The 18764-nt window shown below is 40.2% G+C and overlaps 1 protein-coding gene across 6 annotated transcripts in view; it reads right to left on the reverse strand.

Moving 5' to 3' along the window:
* The window catches only part of KIF26B (kinesin family member 26B), a 273118-nt gene that overhangs the window by 25430 nt on the left and 228924 nt on the right, over positions 1-18764 (reverse strand). The window lies entirely within an intron of this gene.

The following is an 18764-nucleotide window of genomic DNA, read 5'->3' on the forward strand; positions in this document are numbered from 1 at the left end:
CATGAGGCAAAGTAAGACAACTGGGTGTCAGGATCCACAGGGGCAGCAAATCCAGCCTGCAATGAATGCACTGCCTGAGATTGCTGCAGTAGTGGCTGTGGCACACTCCTTGGAAGTCAGATCTGCCTCCTCCTCTGCAATGTCCACCCAATGCTGCCTCTACAGCTGCCTCTTGGCAAATAGTAGGCTCTGGTGGTATCCTCACACCCTTAGGGAGGAAATAGCAAAGGCTGCCCTCTGGGGTTTCCTGGGGCCTGCACCCACCTGGTGTGATTGGTTCTGGCGCCACCTAACATTGGCCTCCCTGCCCTACCAGAACCAATGAGCACCAGCCTCTACTGGTACTTCCCTCTGCTGCCACAAGGGGTAATTTGCTGGAACTGCTTGCTGTGAGGGAGTGGGATACAAACACACACACAATAGAGTTGCTATGGGCAGATATAGTAGCTCTATTGTGATTGTGTGTGTGCGTGTGTATTTGCAGATAAAGTACAAGTTAAGCAAATTGCTTCCTGATTATTTTTCTTAAGAGAGCGTGTCTAAAGACACTGGCTGCAAGACATATTGCTATCCTAAATAGATCCATTCAGCTGCAAATAGCTCCATTTCATCATGTCTAAACAAAGCATCCACCACCAAGTCTGAAAGTTTCCCCAGAAAGTTCAAGTGCAACCTTCTGTTTTGTACAGAATCTGCCGGTTCTCAGCTTCCTGTGGGCAGAGCTAGTCAATCCCTCTACAGTATTTGATGGCATGTGATGTAAACAAAAGTCCATTAAGATGACAGCAAGGAAAAATGCATTCATTTCTCTGATTCAGCTTTGAATCCACACAGACCAAGAGATAAAAGGCTGTTGTGCAAGCTTCGTGCATCATCTCTTCAATCAAGGAATACTGCACTATCAAATTCTGTGCAAGAGTAACCACTATTCCATGGATGATGTACACAGAAATTATTAACATCTGTATGGAAATCGATACCAAGCCTTTCATTTACTCATGCGTCCATCAAAGCACAACATGGAATGACAGTGCAAAAGGGCAACAGACTACATCTAGGTCTCATGAGAATAACTAAGTCATGCAGCCATCATCAGCAAACTGGTGTGGTCTTCCTCAAGACTTATAAATGATGGATGTGTGTAGGTCACCTGAACCCTGAATTACGCTGAAGTGCATTCTTGCTGTTGGAAGAGAGATGATATTACGCACATTCCTGTGCTACATCTATTGAGATTATGCTTATAAATAACAACAGATGATTTTAAAAACCAGCAATGTTTCATATTTTGACTCAAAAAAAGTCTAGCATTATCTTGATAATCTTCCCTTTGCTGTAGGCTACAGTTAGCTGCCTCCTTTCTTACAGCTAGCTAAACAGCTTCCAAAAAGAAAACTACAAAGGAAAGGTTACTAATCACGCAATTTGCAAATATTTTGCATTTTATATTCAAGATCTGGACCTCCCAATTCAATGGTTCAATTATCTCTTTCAATAAGATATGCTAATGATTTTTTTAAAAAACCCACACAGAGACAGAAAAAATGCCATCAGACACAAGCCACCTAGTAGCAGCTGTCTCTGTTCCTTTGATCTTGCAGCAGTTTAAATCTCTGGATTCTTTTTTCTTTTTAATCACACCTATTATATTTCAAAATATACCGGTACCCGACAAATAGGTATACAAATGCACAGGGCATCTGTATTTTTTTGAAAGCTGATTCTATCCTTCTGTCAGAATAAAGGAAGATGGGTGCTTTATTTCAATAAGGAAAATAAGCCAATATTCTTCAGAAGGTAGGTTATTTCTAGTGGGGTAATCAAAGGTAGTTTGAAAAAGGATAATTGTTATGTAAAAATACCCCACAAAACATTTTATATCAAAAGATATTTCTGCTGACTTCAACTTTAATAAAAGTAGCATACCAAAATATGGATCAAAACATTCTGAAGATAGCCTTTCAAGATGGCACAAATCCCCTGTCCTAAATTACCCTTGTGTGACGGCAGTTCAGTAGCTCTGTTCCCAAAGATGCAGTTAGAATTCTGTGTTATGAGGAATATAGTTATTATTAATTAATTAATTAATTTGTACACCACCTTCAGTCAAAAATCTCAGGGTGGTTCACAGCATAAAATTATAAAATAAAAACACATAATACACAATAAAAATAAGAATGAAAGCAAAACAAACCAATAGCATGCCCCCTCCCCCAATATTTTAAAGGACACAGAATGTTAATCAACCAAAGGCCTGGCTGAAGAGAAACATTTTCACACGGCACCTAAAGATGTACAATGAAGGTGACAGGCAAGCCTCCCTGGGGAGAGCATTCCACAAATGGGGAGCCACTGCAGAAAAGGCCAGCTCTCATGTTGCTATCCTCCAGACATCTCGTGGACAGGGCACACAAAGAAGGGCAACAGATGATAATTGCTAGGTCCAGGTTGGCTCATATAGGGAGAGGTGGTCCTTGACGTATTGCAGTTATGAGAATTATGGCTGTGGCCAGGCACCCTTCCTTATCATTAGATGATTGAATATTTGGGGCATATGCATGACAGATGAAGGCCCTCTGTCTGGTTCCCTGTAACCTCACTTCTCGCAATGAGGAAACTGCCAGAAGGCCCTCGGTGCTGGACCACAGTGTCTGGGCTGAACGATGGGGGTGGAGACGCTCCTTCAGGTATACAGGACCGAGGCCGTTTGGGACTGTAAAGGTCAGCACCAACACTTTGAATTGTGCTCGGAAACGTACTGGGAGCCAATGCAGATCTCTCAGGACCGGTGTTATGTGGTCCCGGCGGCCACTCCCAGTCACCAGTCTAGCTGCCGCATTCTGGATTAATTGCAGTTTCCGGGTCACCTTCAAAGGTAGCCCCACGTAGAGCGCATTGCAGTAGTCCAAGCGGGAGATAACTACAGCATGCACCACTCTGGCAAGACAGTCCTAATTATTATTAGAAATATTATAGTCTAGGCTTCTCCTTGGCATGTTAGATTTTGTGTGTGCAGGAATCCTTTTACAGTCAGGGAGCCATCCCATCCCGGGAACCCTTAACAGCAAGCCTGAAGTGCTGCAATCAGAAGCCCAAACACAAAGCTGCTACCTCGTTGAGAAATAGTATTCAGTATGCTTCCCTTGAATTCAGATGTACCTCCCCACACCTTGAGCTGAATGTGAATGATCAGAAAGGAGTGTTCTGTCTTTGTGATTGTCAAAGTGATTATTAAAAAAAGAAGATGAACAGCACCGATTTCGTTTCCAAACGAAAAGGAAATATACAAAAGAATGGGAACCAAGTTAAAAACATTGGCTCAAGATTCCCCTGTCCCTAGGAGATTATTTAGACAATTTTATGTATTTATTCCAGGTCTAAAACATATTAAGTCATAAATATTTTATCTTTCCTCCCCCCTCTCATTCCTCTTTTCCATTTCTCTTAGGACTCTAACCAATAAAAAAACAGGAATGCAAACATTGGTGACAGCAAAATTAAAGCTGAAAACAGAACCTTCCTTTTTTTTATTAAGCCATATAACATGCCATGGCATGTGTCCCTACTCATACAAATCACATATCATGGTTTCTTGCTAGGCAGCAAGCCAATGGCAAATGCTATTAACCACCTAGGTGTGTGATTATTACATGATAAGGCGTTGTACGCCCTTGAGCCTGCTGTCACACAGTAATTTATTGGCAGAAAGTGAGCAAATGCAAATATATTTCATGTAGTCAGTAAATATAAACATTATGCCTGCACCTGCTTCTGACTGTATTAGTCAACTAATAATAAAAAATATAATTTGGTATAGCATAGCAGCATTTGATTGGTGTGGTGTGCTAAGTCTTCTCTAAATTGTGAAACATCATGGTTGGATCCCAGCCCTACTCCTTGTAGTGCAATTGTCAATACTCTTTAATAGGAGGGACAGGTTAAACATCATGTTACTACACAGTTCTGGGCTGCATCAATAGGAGTATAGTATCTAGATCAAGGGAAGTAATAGTGCCACTGTATTCTGCTCTGGTCAGACCTCACCTGGAGCACTGTGTCCAGTTCGGGGCACCACAGTTCAAGAAGGACACTGACAAACTGGAACATGTCCAGAGGAGGGCAACAAAAATGGTCAAAGGCCTGGAAACGATGCCTTATGAGGAACGGCTAAGGGAGCTGGGCATGTTTAGCCTGGAGAAGAGGAGGTTAAGGGGTAATATGATAGCCATGTTCAAATATATAAAAGGATGTCACATAGAGGAGGGAGAAAGGTTGTTTTCTGCTGCTCCAGAGAAGCGGACACGGAGCAATGGATCCAAACTACAAGAAAGAAGATTCCACCTAAACATTAGGAAGAACTTCCTGACAGTAAGAGCTGTTCGACAGTGGAATTTGCTGCCAAGGAGTGTGGTGGAGTCTCCTTCTTTGGAGGTCTTTAAGCAGAGGCTTGACAACCATATGTCAGGAGTGCTCTGATGGTGTTTCCTGCTTGGCAGGGGGTTGGACTCAATGGCCCTTGTGGTCTCTTCCAACTCTATGATTCTATACACAAGATGATGTTTGTAGTGTTGTCTGCAAGTTTAGATGCCTTTGATAAAAGGATTAGGAAAATTCATGGAAGTTATGTCTGTTAATGGTCATTAGCTATGGTGGCATAATGAAATCTCTGTGTAAATGGGCAAAATTCCTTGGATTATTAGAAGCAAGATATAAATAAAACAGAAAAATAAGCATCACTTTCAGAGCATGCCCTGCTAGTGAGCTTCCAGAATAAAATGCTGGACTAGTAGAACCTCCATTTTCTGCTGAGCCTGGAATATACACACATCCTTTTAAAGATCAGTGTCAGTTTGATGAACAAGAGATCTACACAGCTCCATTTTTTTGTATTGAGGTAGAACTTTTTGATTCATTAATTAATGTTGCTATCGTCCTGTTTTATAGATAGGAATTAAGAATAATTGTTGTAAGAGCAGTTAGTCAATCTGGGGTTTTGGGGTCCTCAACAACATACCCTAACAATGATCCCATACATCTGTCAGGCCCAGACCTACCATTGGGCCGAGTGAGATGCTTTCAGTACTATTTTCACCTCAGGAAGCAAAATGTCTTGGCCCAGAACTGTAGACATTCCTGCTTTAATAAACATTTACATTGTGGAACAGAATAAAACTATGCTTAGTTATGGGGTTTAATTGTTTTTGTATGCTGGAGAAACAGAGATAAGAGGTAATTCCAGTTCTTGAAGGATTACTGGTTAAAGGAGAAAGGAAATAGAAAAAGGGAAGAGGGAAAGAAAGGAATTGTGACAACCAATTGCACTGAAAAATAGTCACAGTCTTGTTTGCTAAAATTGCCTGTATGGGGTTAGTCTTTCATTATGACATAGTCATTTCTAGTACACAAGCAGTTCCATAAAAAGGAAGATTAAACATGAATGTCAGAGTAAGCTAAGGTGTTACTAAGACATAAAAAACAGACCTGGTTCTGTACATTTCATAGAAATGGCATGTTTAGTGGCTTTGTTCCTAAAAAGCATAAGGTGTACTGTCACTTTAGTACAGGTCAAAGCTGGGATACACATGAATATCCATTTGAGATATGCAACTCAAACAGATACATTAAATGTAGTCACACATTCAACATACATTTTGACCTTATGGTAAAACAATTCCCAAATGTTCTTCACTCATACATTTTTCCTTTGGTTTGCTCTCATTTTCTAGTACTTAGACCTTTTAACAGCTATTGTTGCCATCACCCTTTACATTATTAGAAGACTCTTTCCAGTAAATTTGGGCAGTAACACTTGCCTACCACGTAAGACAACAGTCATACCTATACTAAATTTCACATAATCTTTAAATTATTCTCAGTCAGCATGTAACAAACCCCAATATCAGATAATTATGAATCCATTACAGAGCTAATACAGTCCATAATTTACACAAGATCTATATTGTTCCCAGTATGCCACATTGCTGTACAGATTCCTGTACATTCAGTAAGGCATATTTGCATGTAAGCATCCAGAATATTTTAGCCTAAATATCTTTCAGTGAGATAGCAAAATCATCACTGAAAATATTGGTAATATGGGAGCCTCCTGAAAAGAGATGATGAGAGATAAATATGCATTGTAATTAAAATCTCAATGCTTATACCATATACATAAATATCATTACATCAACCTTCAAAAACAACACACAATTGTACAAGCAGTGTGTTATTGCAAAATATCTAAACAGCCAGTACACAACAGATGAACAATCATCAGGATGACTGATGCTTATGATGACTAGAACTTTGGAAGCAATTTTGCCTGCCATTATGTAAATATTGGCCTATGTTTAACATTATCAATGGAATCTTATTATTTATTATATATTCATTTTTACACCATATCTTTTAAAAAAAATCATAGAGAACAGACATATTTTCTGGAAAAGACTCATGTTGAAAATTTAACAACATGATTTGGTAAATGTTCGCTTACCAATTGTCCATGAAAATAATAATGAATTTTTCTCAGATCTTTTTAGGTGGATTACAAATAGATTGTGGCAATTTCTGAGAGTTACCAGTGATACTTCCCACAGGTCTCCTGAAATGGGAAGAACAGCCAGAAAGTGTAAATAATTTACTGGAATCCTGGCATTTTGACTGACTATACTAAAGGCTCAATTGTGTAATTTGCACAACTCAGCTCCCATTTTCTTGCTGAGCTCCTACAAGCTTTGCTGAGTCCTCAGAAGAATGGCCACCAATGAGCTCCTTGGTCTTTCTTCTTGTCTGTCCTTTGAAATTGACTTGTGCGCCCTGGGCAAACCACTGAAACAGGAGACAAGCTTAGTGGAGTTGTTCATCTGTGAACTTTATTTCTGGAAGTCAAATACATGTGTTATAATGCCACATTTACATTATGTGCAATTTCTCTCCAGAAATACAGAAAGCAATTCATAGCAGGAGGAGAGAGGTTAAGCACAGAGGTTCTCAGTGCTTTTCCTTTTAACTTCAATATACAAGATCCTATTCAAAAGCAATAACTCACTCTATAATAACTCTCTTTTCTCCAAGCTGGGGTGGTGGTGGTAGAATCAAAGAGTTTTAGAAAGAATCCAAAGGGCTGGGTCATTAACCACTTGTGGCACAAAACATAACTCTCTTAGAATTCAGAAAAGAGTGTTGAACAACTGCATATAAATGCCAGTCTTACAGTAAAATATTCTCTCCTGATCAAGCTAGGAGTCAGAGATGTATTGTGGGTGTACCCTGAACTGGAAAAGTAACAGAACATTCAAATGGGTGTTATGTACAATGGTCATTTCTCTCCTTGACCCACCTGCAAGGGCTATGTGGGTGGAGCCCTTTTCAATAAGCAATAAACCTGTCTCTGAATCTATTCAGGGTTTAAAGGAGGCTAAAGTTAGTGCCTATCCACATTTTCTCATCTTCATAACAACTGATTTCTTCTTTTTGAAGAGAGTGATGTATGTGTAGCCCCAGCAGCTAAATTCAAGAGAAAAACTGTGTGAGCAGAATTTGGGGCTAAACAACAGTGGACATCAGAGTTGAGCACGGTGATTTTTAAAATAGGAACAAAATAATCTTACTAATGGTTTCTCTCTACAATTGGAAATATTACTCCCAGTTCTTAAATAACGGAAACATGTTTATGGGCCCAAATGGCAAAAAAAGCATCAGAAGAAATACAATTTTTGCTTCTTAGCAAATACATTGTTACTGGTTTGGTGTTGAACTAACTGGTGATCTCTCGGGTTCTCTTTCAACCCCGTGTGCTTGTGATTGTAAAAATAAAAACTATAAGGTGGTTAAAAAAACAACCCTGACTGAACAGGTCTAGCTGGGCATAGTCTAGACTTTTTGGCCCTTCAGATGTTGATGAACTATAATTTCCATCAGCTCTAGTAAGCATGGAAGTTATCATTCTCCAACACCTGGGGGCCAAAGGTTACTACACCAGCCATAGGGAATAACTGGTAGACCCTCATTTAAATGATGACTGGTAAGTATTCTGGGAGAGGAGAGCCATTTTGGGGAAGGGGGCATACATTTCTTCCTGCACCTTCATTGAGAAACTGATGTGGGAGTACTGAACCTAGGACAGCCATTGGAGTGTTTAATACTGTACTTCCACCTATGCTCAACCTTTATGCTTCTAAACAAGCACAAATATTACAGAGCACCAGCAAGCCTCCAGTCAAGTCATGCCTTCCCTTGTTAATTTTAAAGAGCCTCAAAGACTCTTTTCTTCATCATGGCCTTTGGGGACTGAGCACCTGCTCTCCAGAGATAGATGGACTATTTGTGATTCTTTTTTAAATGGTTCTGTTGTTGGATTATATATATATCACTTTGGGGCAATTTTGCCTAAAAAGTAGTTGCACACCCTATTAAATAAATAGTTAAATTCCAAAAGAAACCAAGCCCTGGTAACCAGTGAACCACTGAACATCTTATTGTGCAGAGAATTTGGGAATACCTAACAGTATGTATGAAGTTAAAAAGAATGGAAATTGACGGGCACAGTTCATATGTTACCAGTGTGTCACAGGTATTTTATTTTGTTTGGTTATACCATTTATATGTTCATTTTACATTGAAACGTTTTGAACACATATTACTGGTAGATTGATGGATCTTCAGTTCTGTTTCAAATTATGTTTTGGAGTATGATTTTATTCCTATCCCACCAAAAAAGGGATTCCCTGCTTTGCTTGTTCAACATTTCTTTATGTAAGATTAGCCTATGGCTAAGTACTTTATAATTTGCATTATTTTACTTTTTATTATGCTATGGGCTCAACTGTTCTTTCTAATTTTTACAACTCAGCTCTGATTTTATCAGTGAAACTTATTGTTTAACAAAAATGATTTCCCCCCCACCAGCTCTGATTGTAGCATGAGTCCTCAGAGCAGATACCAATGAATCTCTTCATCTGTCATTTTGCCTGTCCTTTGAAACTAACTTGTACCTTTGGCACATCATTGGAAGGATTAGCAGAGTTTCTCTATCTGTGAACATCACTGCTAAAATAAAATTTTAAAAAGCTGGAGGAAGAAGAAGAAGAAGAAGAAGAAGAGTTTGGATTTGATATCCCGCCTTTCACTCTCTTTAAGGAGTCTCAAAGCGGCTAACATTCTCCTTTCCCTTCCTCCCCCACAACAAACACTCTGTGAGGTGAGTGGGGCTGAGAGACTTCAAAGAAGTGTGACTGGCCCAAGGTCACCCAGCAGCTGCATGTGGAGGAGCGGAGATGCGAACCCGGTTCCCCAGATTACGTGACTACCGCTCTTAACCACTACACCACACTGGCTCATGTTCTATCACTTAATCATCCAGTCCACCAGTAGGTGAATCCTCTATGTTCTACTTGTTTAACCATTTCACAGGCACCTACCAGAAAACAACAAAAAATCAGGATAAAACGCAAAGAAACAGATTATATTGTACACGTGCCTACATCTCTGTATTGAGGGCAGCTTGTAATAAATTTTATCATAACAGAAGAAATCTCAGTTAAACTGAAAACTAATTAGGATCCATATGCTTGTGTCAGAGAAAAGAGTCAGACTGCTAAAATACTGCTGACTGTAGGTCGATCTTTAAAATAGTGCTGATATTATACTCCACAGACAACAGATGACTAGAGTAATTGTGTTTGCACACCAGGCACTGCAATATTCACAAATAAATGGCATACATGAGTCATTGTGTATTCATAAGTATCAGAATATACTCACAACCAACAATCAATTCATAGAGGTAGTCTCCTGATAGGGAATTAGAGGTAGAATAACAACAGGCAGAAAAGACCAGGCCTGTACTATGGCCTGCCACTGTTTCAGTGGCTTGCAAACTGAATTGCTAGGACAAGCATTTAGAAAGCAAAAGCCACATTTCAGACACAGTGCAGGGTCAGTGCAGCTGCACAGTCTGCAAGGCAGAATGTGGCCTCCAACATAAGCTGGTATCTCCTTAGGAGCAACTTCCTGAACTTGCTGAGTTGGTAGATCCTATGTGGAGATTCCCCAGGAATTCAGATTCTCCCTTCACTATAAATCCCATGTCACAGCTCTATACAGAAGCACTATGGCAGGAGTTAGAGGAACCAAACAGTTTTTAGGAGTGGGGACACTGTCCAGCACATGAGGGAATAAAGGGAAGCATTCATGTCTCCACAAACAGGAGTAAGAGGCACCCGCAAACCTCTAGCAGGTCAACCATGGAGACATTTTAACAGCTGTCCTTCCTTGCATCTTTCATTCATGGCACAAACATCAGCTACTGTGCGAACAGGGTAGCACAGGCACTGGACAATTACAAAAAATAAAACTCCAGGAGGAAAATGAAAGTTTCCTTTTCTCCACCTGATGCCTGACCATGTTTGGAACAAGAATGTTAGAGATTGCTTCTAAGAGCAATAAAGCCCAGTTGCCATGTCATATTAATGCAACTGGAAGGCAAATTTCCTCAGACTTATGGTAATCACATGATAGCTTTCATGTAGTTAGGCTATCATAGAGCAGCTGCTATGTTTGGAATTTCTAATGTATCTATAAAGAGTTAGACATCAGGTGATACTCCTGCTATACGGTAGTTATTACTTCAGCTGGTCAAGTGAATTACTGCTGAGCATACGTTTGTGAGTGTACCTTTCTGACTGATTACATTTAAATAAATTTGCATAGTACCAAAATCAGGAATTCTTAGAAAGTCAAATTTTCACCCCTTCTTAAATATGTGTATACATATGTAAATAGCAGTTCCTTTCATCATTAAATACAGCCAACAACTCATGGCACACACACAAAGGCTAGGGTCTAATTTTTTAAAGATTTCTTGCCTTTATATTGAAGGAAGGCTCTGATCCTGGCATTGTCTCCAGAATCGATGAATTCATGTATAAACATAAGATATTGTCATCACAAATAAATGTCCTTTCCTGTTATTAATTGTGATCTGATTACCCAAAGGAGCTGGAATCACAATAGCATTCTTTAGGAGGCAAGACAGGACATTGACCTCTTCCAAACTCAATCAGTCTTGACATTACTTGGTAATGCTTGTTAAAATTCATTGGCAATAAATGGCTGGTTGTAAGCCACTGGAACATTTATTTGGTACCAGCTGTATTCACAGATGAAGCACAGAGCAACTTCACATGCTAACAATGAAACACAAAGAAAGTCCAAGTGACTTGTGTGTCTTTATTTGTATATTGATGCTTCCTGTATATTATCCAAAGAGGGTACCCATTCATCTCATTGATGAGATATGTTAGCTCCCACACATAGAGCTACTGATCATATTCCTCCCCAAAATGAAACTTCAAATGTTACACAGAAAGTGCACAACGGATGTGTGACATGCACACACTTCCTCTGCCAACTCTCCTTCATATTGTCCAAAACAATTCATAGTCTCTGCCCAATTTTCATTAGACAGAAATGGCAGGAGAAAAGGGAAAGGTTAATGCTAAACTTCATTCACATCAGTGGGTGTGTTGCTCAACAACAGGTGCCATTGGACACCTCTCTTACCATTTTCGCACCTGCATGCTTCTGCCTCCTCCCTCACCCCCCAATGATTCCTCCATGAAAACAGGAAAGAACTGTATGCTGGTATACCAACCCAAATTTCATCACTTTACAATTTTCTGGGTTAAGGAGACTGCAAGTAGATTTTTTTCTGGAATCAGATAACATGGAAATGAGCACTAAAAATGGGTTTTATTCCATTAGTTTTCTGGAAGTGGCTTTTACACTATGTAAAAGATCAAATATAGCGCTGGGATTAAGTTAGGGAAATGTAGGGGAAATGGACAAAAGCACTGTGTGAATGCAGCCCATGGAAACTCTCCAGGTGGCCTCATATCTGACAGTGAAAATGCCGCCAATATCTTATAACCTTAATGACACAGCATATACTGGACATTGTGTCTCACAATACTGTCTAGTGTCTCTGTTCAGGAGAATACAACATTTTTTTTTCTGGGACTCCCCTGCTGTGAATCATTACAACTCAGACGTGGAATATCAGGGTTGTTATTTCCTCAAGTGAAATTAACGTCAAATATTGGTGATTGTGTCATGCATATTCATGAACTTTTGAGAAGGTTTCATAATTAGATCAGTTGGGTGAGATTCCCTTGATCTGAAGTAGCAGGGGGGCCCCATCAAGACGCCAACCATCTTGTAGCGTGACCTTCCCAATTTCCTGCACTAGAGAACTGATCTTGTTATCCTAATTGCAATTCCAAATGGAGTGGTACCTGAAAATAAATTGACTGCTGTTCAATTTCACAAACCACTTGGATTGGAATTGCAACCAGTATAAATAGAGCAACTCTCCAGGAAGCTGGGGAGGTCACTCAGTAGGATTGTTGGCATCTGCTGGAGAAAACCTTTGTGTGCCAGCCTCCTGGTGCTTTCAGACCGTAGCACAGCAGTGAGGAAAAGCAGAACTATTTCCATGCTACGAATTAAACATTTTCCTTGCCTATACATGTGCCTCAGTTCATACAGCTTATTCCTTCAAATAAAAGCATGCTTTTACAATAGCCCCAAAACATTATATACAGTAAGAATATCGAAGTCACTAACAGAAAGCCCTTAAAAAAATTCTGTTATCCCTAATTATCTCATAAATACAATTAATCAATCCTCAACATCACAACTGGCAAGTGTGATCTTTTACAGAAAAATGGAAGAGGAGGGAAAACATATTCCAAAGCTTTTTGATCTGTGGTGACCCATAGCACTGAATGCCACATGGAGGACAGCACCAATGGGGTCAAGTCCAAACAGTCTCTCGCCTCCATTAACCACAAAACATCACTTTGTATACCAACTTAAAACTTTAGGGGAAATCTAGGGTTAGACAGATCAGTCTGTTTCTGGTCAGTGTCAGTTTTGCACATGTTCACTCATAAGGTAATTCGGTTTTGTGTCTGCATCAATGAGTGATTAAAAATACAAACATGAACATTTATTTACATTATTTTCAAATGTATTTGTGCACTTTTTAAAAGAAGAAAGTGCATACAAAAATGCAATTTATCCTACAAGGAATTTCTGTATGCATTTTAATGTGCAAGGTACATTGTCATATGCAGTTCTGATCAAAGAACTGCACTGCAAAATTGACTACTAGGTGCAAAAATAATTACTGATTCTTGTCTGGGAAGTACAAATCAGGTTGGCTTGCTTAAGAATTCAGATCAAGCAACACCCTCAAGTATCTGTATCTAGAGATCATTACAAAAACTGAGATCATTCAACTTTCTCAGAAAATCAGATTATACATAAAAAATAACCTCGTCTGAATAGAAGTAAATAATGTAGGGATTACTTTCTGAAACATTCCCATTCTTGGGGGTGGAATGTGAAAAGCAAAAGAGTTTCATTTGATAATTAGGAAACTTACCAGCAATATATAAGTTATGTATATACTTGGAAACTTAATGGACTTCTATTATTTTCACCTGGAACAGGCTTTGTATATACCCTGAGCCACACCACACAAAATGGCTGCCACATGAAGACTGCTTGAAATCACTCTCCATGGCAACTGTTTGCATGTATTGAGCCTTTCATGTGCTGTGGCTCAGCACACAAATCAGGAAGTTTCCTATGTCATTTTTAGTCTTAATTTTATTTTTTTTTAATTTGTCTTAGTGTCAAGAAAATTCTCTCTGTGTACCAATGGCAGGCAACATGTCAAGCAAATTAAGGCAGCTTCTAATGGACAGTTTTCATACCCACTGGCCATTAGAACTTGGCTAGACATATCAAAATCCTTCAATTATTTGTTTATTTAGTTATCACATTTGTATTCCATCTGTTCTCCAAAGAGTTTGGAGCAGCATATGTGGGGCTATCCAAACTTTTCCCCCCCCAGCAAACCAATGAGAGGCACAGGCTGGTTATGAAGTGTACAAGGCACAAGGTAACCACATACACTTTCGGCACAATATTTTGTAAATAATAATAATAATCCTGGAACTGTGAATCTTTATTTCTTTTTAGTTAGGTCTATTTCTGCCATTCACTTTAATGAAACTGGTGTGAATAAAAATCTATTTCTACCATCTGTATTCATCCCTCAATTCTAAAACTAATTTACAACACATATATAACATTTGCCATGAAGCTCTTAGTACCTGCTTTTTAGTTCCAACTACATTTACCTTCATCTTTGTGAAACAATTTAAGTATAGAAATACTGTGTGTCGATTTTACATGTTTTCAGAATTTCATTCTCCTTAAAAAGCAAGCAATGTTTCTTCACTTACTATGATACTTTCATAAGATGTGTGGCATTGAAGTTCCAAAGATTACTCTGTAACTTTTGAAAACTAAGAGAAGGAATTCCCAAAAAGCATTTGGCAAGATTGCCACTCTCTTAAATTTTTACCTGAGCAAGCCATAAGAGTTCAAGAAGCTTATTGTGAATCTAATGTTCCAGGAGTGCAGAGTCAACAGATTTCAAAAGATTATATCAAGAGTGGATTAGAAAGTATTAAAACATGCCTTGCTGTTCAGATCAAAAGTTCATCTGTTTCAAACTGCGGCCTGGTAGATGCCCAAGAAAGCTTATAGCTCAGCAAGTTGGTGAAAGCCACCATCAACTAGTACAGAGAGGTATACTTGTTTTTTTCAATGTTCATTTTTACATGAAATAAAATGTATATTTGTCACATTTATACACCATTCCTCCTCCAAGAAAAACATGGTAGCTTACATATGGTTCTTAGTTTGTCTCTTATCTGGACGTTTCTCAAAGTCTGATCCCTTTAGCTTCAGCAGTTGAACTGTATTGTGTGCCTTAAGAATATATTATTTGGTCCTCTTAGGGGGGAAAACAGCAGGTGCCACTACTACCTGCCCTCTCTCTCTAGGATTGGGTCCCCTTTCTGCCTGCCTGTCTGCACAGAAGACAGAGTCAATTGCATTGGTTGCTTCTGCCACTGATTGATCACCTGCTCAAGTGGGCAAGCAAAGAACGAGCAATGAGTGTGGGTCAGAGCAACGGCCAACATTCACTCAACAGTACTGTCCTGGGAGGTTTGTGCTAGTGCCGTACTGAAGCCTGTCCTCTAGCTTCTCAGAAGTTTACTTTCCCTGCAAAATGGGCTTCTATTTTTCTGCCTTCTTCTCAGGGCACTTTTGAATTTCTTCAGAAGTGCCCTGAGAAGACGACGGGGAGGAAGAAGAGGATCCCAAAGAAGGGTGTAGCCATGACTGGTACACCTCAGGGCAAGCTGGGAATGGAGGAGGAGAGGTTGGGGGCACAGAAAGTACTCACAGGGCAACAGAAGATGGTGAGGGGATGGGAGTCAGTGCACAGGAACCAGAGGAGCAGGATCCATTACCAGAGCCAGAAGAGTCCCCGTCTCCATGAACATGGCAGGCTCTGAGGCATAGGGAGCAGAGGGAGGTACACTCTAGGAGGCTGAGGCAGGCAAGGGCCCATAGCCCAGCTTCCTAGCTGGCCAGGTGGGGCTCACTAGCTCTGGGAGGAGGGGTGTGATTTCTCAGCTGGATTAGGCTCAGGACAGGTGAGGGTCACATGCCTCATCAAGCCCAGATGCTGCAATCAAGATTCAATGGATAAAAGGGAAGCAGAGCTGAGGTGCTGTGTCTGCTCAACTTCCCATGTTGAGGGACCATGGCTTGGGTATCCTGGGAGTACCACAATTTATTCATTTTGTTTATTGAATTTATATATTGCCCTGTGCTCACAGGTCTCAGGGCAGTTCACAGGATAAAATCAGGATATAAAACCATGAAGTACATAATCAAAATTAAAACAACAACCACCCAGTAACACCCCCACCACATTTTTAAATAGCATAGGATGTCAATTGTGCTTTTCAGGACTGAAATCCAGGTTCCCTGGCCCTGGATAGGCTGCAGAGGTGGGAACCTGGCTTGACTGTTGGACTATGGACTTGGCTTGCTGTATTGAACCTGGACTGTGTTTCCTGACCTGTCAGATTGCTGGAGTACGTGCTAGCATTTGCCCTTGGAACTGTATACACCAGCTGGACGGGTCTCCAGGTACGGTGGGGTTCAGGACACAAAGAGTTACCTCACAGTGCCTTCTCCGAAGCTTTAATTGAGTCATGGGAAGGCAGGGAGGCTGCCTACCAAATGTCTGAGATTGACAAACTCTCTGGTTTTGTTTTTAAGAGGAGTCCTTCCTTGAGCCTTATGGGGGGAAAGCTTTGAACACTGATGCTTGTTAAAATAAAAAGACTTCGCTTAAAAGCCAACAATGGCCAGCTTGCAGGTGCACAGTTAGCATCTTCCCTGCTTTCTTGTGCTCACAGGAAATCCCAGTTGTGGATGTCATAGGGTTTTTTTGGAAAGGAAAGCACCTGGGAAGACTGCAGAGTGCAGCCCACCAAAGGACTGATTGGCAGAATAATACAAAGGACACTTGAAAATGCCTGTTGTCTCAAGTAAGGTAAAGTAAGGTAAGCACCCAACCATGATAATTTCACTGAACTCTTCTCTTTTTGATAATTTTTGAAGGCAATTTCTTTTCTCATTAATTGATGGAGAATAGTTTTGGGGTTGTTGCTTTTTTAAGAAACACAGGACAAATTTCTGGCACTCTTCCCACTCTATCAGTTCAGCGAGCAAGAGGGCATGCAATCTGTAGCAGCAGAAAGCACAGCTGTCAGTGCCAGCCAGAAGAGGGCAGATGAGTGATTATCACTGTTCTTTCTGCTGATGCAATCACTAGGCCACCCAACACAATTGGGTGAGTAGGTGGGGAGGGGTAGCTTGGAGCAGCCACTGCCACTTGCCCTCTCTGCCTGTGGGGTAGTAGCAGGGCATGGATGGGGGAAAGAGGGGGTACTGTGTCCTGTTCTTTGTCTCCAGCAACTGAGAATCCAAAGTATACCAAACATTAAGATTCTATTCTTGCACTAATTCTACTATTCAAGTCATGTAAGAGCTTCAGGGATATCTATATATATTTACAGAAAGGTAGGTGCACTAGGCAAGTCTATCCCTGATGATCAGAGAATGAGATCAAGTGAACTGCTTTATAGATGTTTGTTTAGCGATAAGTTACAGGGGAATCATTACCTCCACATAATTACATCTCACCACTGACAAGTCGTAACACGTGTGTTAAGTTGTACACTGATTTCCTGAGACTGTTGTGCAGTCCAATTGTGCTGGTAGGCTCAGCAGTCCTTTAGCTTTATATCCAATTAATTCTGAAAGATAGCAAGTTCTCCAATGAACACTAAATAAATAAAATCAATAACTAAATGGCTGTTTGGAGAGTATAATACATGATGGCTTTGCTAACATCTTCCAATAGTTCAGGTTTACTTATTTTTCCCATGTGATGCATGCCTCTTGCAACAGTGTACAACTTCAGCTCCTTTTGACAGCATCTACTTAATCACTTTAAGTGGGTTTATGATCACACACAAGAGAAACAATTTAATCCCCTGATTTTTATCCTTTGTAACCTCATAGAAACTAGTGGAAGCACATGGCGGGTAAGGTCTCTTTATATCATGCCAAAGTCACATGGAAGGAACATCCCCAAAGGAGTGCCATTCTGGCTTCACTGTTGTCGGTGATGGTTTTACCCTTTTGAATGTTGATAGTGATGAGGTCATCACTCACCCCTTCTGTAAACTATCATCATCGCCATCAATGATTTATTAGCTGCATTCTAAACGACTGTTGCAAGGCAATGTACAACAAATATAATTAAAGCCAGTTTAGGAATACAAAAACAGCAAGTAGATTTTAAAAAAGCTAAAAACACTTGTGGTAAAGACCCATTTTTCCAGCTGGGAAATCTGTCAGAACAATGCTGTCTTCAATTGTTTCCAGAAGTGTAGATACCAGGCACTTATTGTATCTTGACAGGAATCCTATTCACATAACTGGGGCAGCCATGCTAAAAGCTGTGCTTCAAGTTACTGTAGAGAGGGCTTCTGTGATCTTTGGAACTTGCAAGAGAAACTCTCCCACAGCAAGGCTGAGTTATAAAAATGTAGAGTTCTGCTAGTTTTATTTATGTAATGGTGCTTAGGGCTTAAGACTGTCAAATGAAAAACATCCTCCCCTTTCCAGGCCGAGACCTTTTATCTACTTTATGCTCTAACAAAGGGGAAGTATTTGGGTACCATCTACGAATGCAGATGCTTGAAGAAATATGCCCAGATTAGAGGCCCAAATCTTCTACTCTGCCAGCAATCTATTTTCCAATTCAGGGCCAGAGGAGCAACAACAGCAGTTGCAGACCTTAGAACACTCTGAGGTGGCTTTAGCAGGTACAGTGTACAGAACTATTCCTGCCACTCTCCAGAGGAGGAAGAGGCATATGATAGCCATATTTCACCAAAAAGTGGAAGAAGTATAGTGTCCAGATCAAGGGAAGTAATAGTACCATTCTATTCTGCCTTGGTCAGACCACACCAGGAATACTGTACCCAGTTCTGGGTGCCACAATTCAGGAAGGATATTGACAAGCTGGAATGTATGCAGAGGAGGGTGACCAAGATGATCAAGGGTCTGGAAACCAAGCCTTATGAGGAACGGTTGAGGGAGTTGGGTATGTTTAGCTTTGTACAGAGGAAACTGAGAGGAGATACGATAGCCATCTTCAAATATCTAAACGGCTGTCTTATGGAAGATGGAGCAAGCTTGTTTTCTCCTGCCCTGGAAGATAGGACTCAATCCAATGAAAAGTTACAAGA

This window comes from Podarcis tiliguerta (genome assembly GCF_965153285.1).
Source record: "Podarcis tiliguerta genome assembly, chromosome: 3".
Classification (NCBI taxonomy): Eukaryota; Metazoa; Chordata; class Lepidosauria; order Squamata; family Lacertidae; genus Podarcis; species Podarcis tiliguerta.